Raw genomic sequence first — 6,745 nt, 5'->3', positions numbered from 1 at the left:
TCTCAATTTGGTTATCCTGTGTCAGCCAATGCAATTGAAACTGTTCCGTAGGAAGTGTGCAGTAGCCTTTGATTCTCCCTACCTCGGAGTATTGTGCCTGGTTTTACTCAGCTCTCCGTCCCCCCATGCCCCATGTGGAACTAATGATGTTGGCTGTAATGTATGCATCTGTGGGGACGCTCACAGGTTTGTAGAGCTGTTGCAACCAAATTTTAATGTGATTGGTTAAAGTTCCATTTAAAGTTTTGTTGATGTGTGTGTTCTAGTGTCCCTTTTAATAAGGGGGCACTCGGCTTTAGCTGTTTATTTTAAAATAGTTGTCGAGCTGTTGCATTGTGAGTGGCTTAGCCAGTCATGTGATGTTCACAACACTCAATAAAACCCCACTCAGTTGGGTTCAGGTCATCCATGATGAGGAATGCAGTTGTGAACCTAGTGGATGAACTGGTAATGTGTAGTGTGATTGTTAAACCTTTGTTAATCAACCAACTACTTCCTAATAGCAATGTGTTGCTATGAATTCTTAAGCAAAGAACCCATGAAGCAAATACATTGCATTGGCAACACCTCTTTTGGAGAATTACTGCCTCCTTTCCAGCCCTGGCATAGTGCCCTAAGCCATGATTTATTAATCAGTTTATTAATCAATTGTGACATCCCTGGTACAGTTAAATTATGGAACCTGGTATTAAATGTTTTGCTTCAATCATACATCCAAGCCTATTCTTCATTCAAAACACCTGTGAACTCATCCTTTTTTTTGGCATGGAAGCAAGTCATTCTCATTTCGAGGGACTGCCTATGATGATTATTATGTGGCTTCAATGAAATAGATTTTTTTAATGGTTGCTCTATTTCAAAAAAAAACTTGCTCTATTTAAATTCATTAATTGAAGAGTAGGTTTGGGTATTTGCATTCTGAGGCCATTGTGGATTCTGATGCTGTTTCAAGCTCATATTAAACAACAACAACTTGTAATTATATAACACCTTTAATGTTGTAAAATGTCCCAAGACACTTCACAGGAGTGTGATGAAACAAAACAAATAAATTTGAAACCGAGCCACATAAGAAATTATTACAGCAGATAACCAAAGGCTTGGTCAAAGAGGTAGGTTTTAAGGAGCAGCTTAAAAGAGGAGAGAGAGGTGGAGAGGTTTAGGGAGGGAGTTTCAGAGCTTGGGGCCCAGGCAGCTGAAGGCACGGCAACCAATGGCTGAGCAGTTATAATTCGGGATGCTCAAGAGGGCAGAATTTGAAGAGCGCAGACATCTTGGGCGGGGCAGGGTGGGGGTGGTGGGAGGAGTTGCGAGGCTGAAGGAGATTTCAGAGGGACGGAGTAGCGAGGCCACAGAAGGTTTTGTGAACAAGAATGAGAATTTTGAAATTGAGATGTTGCTTAACTGGGAGTCAGTGTCGGTCAGCAAGCACAGCGGTGATGAGTGAGCGGGACTTGGTGCGAGTTAGGACACTGGTTGTCGAGTTTTGGATGACCTCAAGTTTACTTAGGATAGAATGTGGGAGGCCAGCCAGGAGTGCATTGGAGCAAGTCAAGTCTAGAGGTAACAAAGGCATGGATGAGGGTTTCGGCAGCAAATGAGCTGAGGCAGGGGCAGAGACTGGCGATGTTACGGAGGTGGAAACAGGCTAAGTTGCTCAACTCTTCCCATTGGACAGGAACTCCAATTATCTAAGTCATATTGGACATGGACCATTATGTTGGATGACAGACAGCAGGCATTTGAAAAGAGTTGGGGAAAATAAGATAAAGGACCGAAAATAAATATTTTAAATGGGCTGCAAAGGTGGGGCAGCCAGAGAAAAAGTATTGGCTGGGTCAGGAGAGGTGCACAAACAGCAAATAAGAGATACTTGTTGCAGGAGATAGAACCAGTGAAGGAAGAGACATAAATATGCATAAGTAATGGTTGATACTCCATTCTGTATGATTGGTGTGTGGTTCCATGTGGTTTATGTTAATGATCAGACTGATAAGTTAACATGTTTTTAAGATTGTTTGGAGCTATGTTCCTGGAATAAGAGTCTTCTATTAAATCTGGAGAATTTCGGTCCCCGTCATGGGAATGTATTCTTTCCCCTTCTGTTGTTGGTTTCATGTCTTTAACAAGCAGGAAGCAACACGTTGCCTGCCTGCTTTAAGGGATGGAAGACAAATGTTAAGAATAGCTTTCACCAGAAATAGATCATTGATGCTCTACTGATTTGTGATTTTATGTTTCAATTTATGTTCCCGATTCCTGTTGCTCTCTCTCCCTCTATCCCAGTCCCGTGCACTGGGCTGTAGGAGCCCTCCCACTGTATAGGACTAGCACCATATCAGCTGGTATAACGATGGTTACGGCCATGGAAGCAGTGTCAGACTGTTAATCAGCCTGAAAATCCTTCCACTACTTCATGTTGTTCTCCAAGGGAAGAATGTGAAGATGTGCTAAGAAAGAAATGTCATGTACCATTCTCTAACTGAAAACAATCCTAACCCCTCCCCACATCAACAGTGCTGTGAACCAATCACTGATGAGTATTCTCTCCAAGCGATGCCTCCCCCAGATGGCACAGCTGAGATCAGGTATTCATCATGTGGCGAATTATGAGGTAAAAAGGTATGAGTACTTTTCTAGCACCTTTCAAGACCTACCAAAGTGCTTTACAGCCAATTAAGTATTTTCTGAAGTATAGTAACTGTTGTAATGTAGGAAATGCAGCAGCCAATTTGCACACAGCAAGCTCCCACAAACAGCAATGTGATAATGACCAGATATTCTGATTAGTGATGTTGGGTTAAGGGATAAATATTGGCCAGGACAACAAGATGAACTCCCCTGCTCTTCTTCAAAATAGCGCCATGGGATCTTTTGCATTAACCTGAGAGAGCAGACGGGGGCCTCGGTTTAACGTCTCATCTGAAAAACAGCACCTCTGACAGTGCAGCACTGCACTGGAGTGTCTGCCTAGATTTATGTGCTCCAGTACCTGGAATGGGACTTGATCCCACAACCTTCTGATTCAGAGGCAAAAGTGCAACCCACTGAGCCATTGATAACTGGAGGTAGCACTGCATTCCCACCACTCCTAGTGTAATGAGTAATGTATTATTGCACTATGGCCCCACCCTGCCCCTGATTTGTTCAGACCACCTTTGCCCAGTAAAAAGCATTTTTTTAAAGTTTTCTTTCCTTTACTGGGCTTCATTCTAATTTTCCCTCCATTACGTAATCCTCCATCATGTGACTTGTATGCTGTCTCACAATTCCAATCCAAAGATGGAACTTTTCCCAAGTGGAACTGTGCAAGAGTGTCGATTTGTGTCTATTTATAAACTGAAATCTTAGACCAAGTAACGGCAGTGATTAAGGGAGCCTTCACTAATTTACGCTTGTTGCACTGACCTTCTGCACAAAGTCAAATAATGCCATTCTTCTTCCATTCACAAATACCTTTCTTTCTAGGATTTTCTGACAATAGTGTGTAAGATTTCCAATTCTCTCTGGCATTAAATTGACAGCAAGACCAATTCTTGTAAAACAGTTTGGAATAAGTTTATTAAACACACACACATGCATGTAGCTTATCAGACAAACAGCAGTCGATGAGTATCCTACGGACTCTACTTAATTACAACAGGTAAGGTAATGAGTTATAGATTTACGGAGATATATACTTCCCTCTGAGTCAAGCAAAGCACGCGGCCTCCTTTCTTGCTTCTGGTTCTGTAGAGGGAGGTTTCCTGCTTTGCCGTATGGTCGGTGAAGAAGAGCGAAGAGAGAGCGAGCAAGCTTTTACGGGCTTGACTTTTTATTCTCATATAGTCCATTGTCTTTCAGAAAACCCCAGGATTGGGTCTTGGTTCCAGGGCATTCTTCATTGGCTTTCCTCGCACATGTGACTGTGGAGGACTGGTGAGATTCTTTGACTAGGTTCATCGCTTTCGTCGCCCTCCTGCACCAGCTCGCGCTGCTCTCTGGAGTAGTCTGCCTCCACGCTGCTCCAGGCCGCCGCACCTCCGCTCCTTTTATGGCCCCACCTGCCGCTGGTGTTCTCACGCAGCTCGGGGCCGCCAAGCTGCTCCCTGAGGCGTTATCGAGGTCCAGGTTGGTGATTAGAGCGTGGGCAGGTACAGCTGGAGTGGCAAGAGTCTATGGAGGGATGTGATCGGGGCCCAGGGACAGCACGGGCCAGCCCACAGTGCGATATGTGTGCGCACTAGGTCCGTGCAGCAGAGCTAGTCTCCAGTCGTCTTGGTTAATCCTTGCCACTGGACCAAGACCTAGCTCTGTCAAGCCCGTGTGGTGGCTGGTGTGCAACGGCCACCCTACGTTAAAAAGATCCACGCACAGGCATCTTCCACCCTTCGACATGTAGTTCAGGTTCTTCATTGAAACACCTGTGAACTCATCCTTTTTTGGCGTGGAAGCAAGTCATCCTCGTTTTGAGGGACTGCCTATGACTAATCGCTTTCTCATTTACACCTTTTCTAGTTTGGTGAGTTTCGAAGCCATGCTCCTTTTGTTCCTTAAGCTTTGCCCAGAAGAGGCTTGAACTTGAAAATCCAGTTTGTGTTCTTAAGAGTTCAAACTGCAGCTTGTCTGTGTGTTCTGCACTTTTGATATACATACACATTGAATCAGTTTTATCATTAATATACACTTTTATTCTTGTGTGTCAACAGCTGTGTATTTGTCTCAAGTGCCAGAAGTGAATCTGATGCAACTGATTCTAGTTAAGAAGTATTGACTGTGATCTGGTGGATTTGCAGTGCAGCAGATCTTCGACCTAATTGTGGCTGTGTCGGTACACAAGACTAATAATCTCGTGATGTCTTCATCTTACTGTACCGGCAACCCTAAAAACAAGTGTGGAAAGGGTAAAATGGTTAAGGAATCAAAGTAAAGGCCAAATAAAACAGCAGACCTGCTATCCCATTGAGGTCTCCTTGCCCACAAAACTGTTTCCCTTTGCCTTCAGTAACAACGGTGCTCTTCTACTAAGGTTTAGATTTTGAAGCACTTATTGAATGTTTTGCAAATAAGTAATCAGTCTATTTTTGAAGGGATTCAAAGTTGACTAGCAGCTAGGCACATGTGTCTTAATCTCTTGTATGGGCTACAACGTCGGTCATTAGACAATTTTCTTAATCCTATGGATGTTGATTGATTTCTTTGAAGAGATTCGATTGAGAAAGTGCTGCCATTTACATGGAATTCTGGAATAACTTAATGCTCTTCAGCGTAAAAGCAGTCAACGAGTTTCATCTGTAAGCATAACAGCAGCAACTTGCATTTATATATCACTTCAATGTAGGAAAACATCCTAAAGTGCTTCACAGGAGGGTGATGAGACAAAAACTTAACGCTGAGCCAAAGAAGAAGGTTCAGATGAAATGTCAATGACCTGTAACGTTAACTCTATGGGCTAGACTTTCCATTATTATTGCTATCGCCCAAAAATGAGCGATATTTCCGGTGTTGATGGTTGTTTTATTTTTCAGGATCGCCGGAATATCGCCCATTTTAAAAACTGCTAGTTTCACCTTTTTAATTTGGGCGATACCCTTTGTGATGTGAAATGGGCGATAGCGATGTATTCAGTCGTGCAAGGCCGGCTCCATAGCAACGGTCTTTCTGCGCATGCGCATTTTTTTCAGTCAATTAACTTTTTCCGCGATTCGGGCGGTCGGAGGTCATCTGCGCATGCTCAGAAGACAGAGAGAGAGAGAAGGAAGGTTGTGTTGAGGCAATGGAGATGTTCACAAGACTAAATAAAACCCCAGCCAGTTGGGTTTGAGGGATCCACGCCGAGGCAGGTGGTTGTGAACCTGGTGGATGAACTGGTAATGTGTAGTGTGATTGTTAAACCCTTTGCTAATAAACCAACTAGTTCTTAAAAGCAATGAATTCTTAAGCAAAGAACACATGAAGCAAATACATTCCATGCAGGACCACCCATTTGCCCTAATATCCTGTATTGTAAAATTGTTTCTGTTACAGGCATCTTTGGTCAGGAGCCCTCACCTTTGATGGCTACCTGGATTGATTTAGTCCTCAGGTCCTCATCCTGCACCCCTGAAAGATCTAAAAAGAGTGTTTCACTTTGAACTTATCTGGCCCTGCAAGGCGACGGGTGGCTCCCACACTTCCAGAGCAAGGTTGAACTTCTGGGCTCGCAAAGATGCCTTGCCATTCTCACTGGTTCAGGGATGATTTTAGAATGGGCTCGGATTTTGACTACCCCTAACGACTGTTGCCACTGCTCAGCCTGTACCAGGATCCACTGGATCAGCCGTGCAACAGCTTACCATCCGCAGAGGTAAATCGTCTTTTATTCCACATTACTTCATGCTTATCAAAACCCGAGGAGGTGGGGTAGAGTTAATTATAACAGCAGGTCTTAGCCGTGCAGTGACCAAATTAAGAAAACAGTGCTTTGTAAACTTTCAAACTAATTTAAAACAAGACACTGCATCTTTAATGTAAACTGCATAAAGCAAGAGCAGTTTTTAGCGCAATCCAATTAAAATAAAGTGCTTTGAACAAGTTCAAATTGATTTTCAAACAGACACCTCTCTGTAACAGTAACTTGTAATTCTTCAAAGCTGTAGCCTCGAATTAAACATTTTCCTCCTTGTGTTCATGTATCTCCATGGCCTCGCCCCTCCCTATCTCTGCAACCTCCTCCAGCCCAACAATCCTCCAAGAACAACTCTGGCCTCTTGAGCATCACCCACTC

This window comes from Pristiophorus japonicus, chromosome 18 (assembly GCF_044704955.1).
Source record: "Pristiophorus japonicus isolate sPriJap1 chromosome 18, sPriJap1.hap1, whole genome shotgun sequence".
NCBI lineage: Eukaryota > Metazoa > Chordata > Chondrichthyes > Pristiophoridae > Pristiophorus > Pristiophorus japonicus.
Note: the sequence above shows the minus strand (reverse complement) of the source record.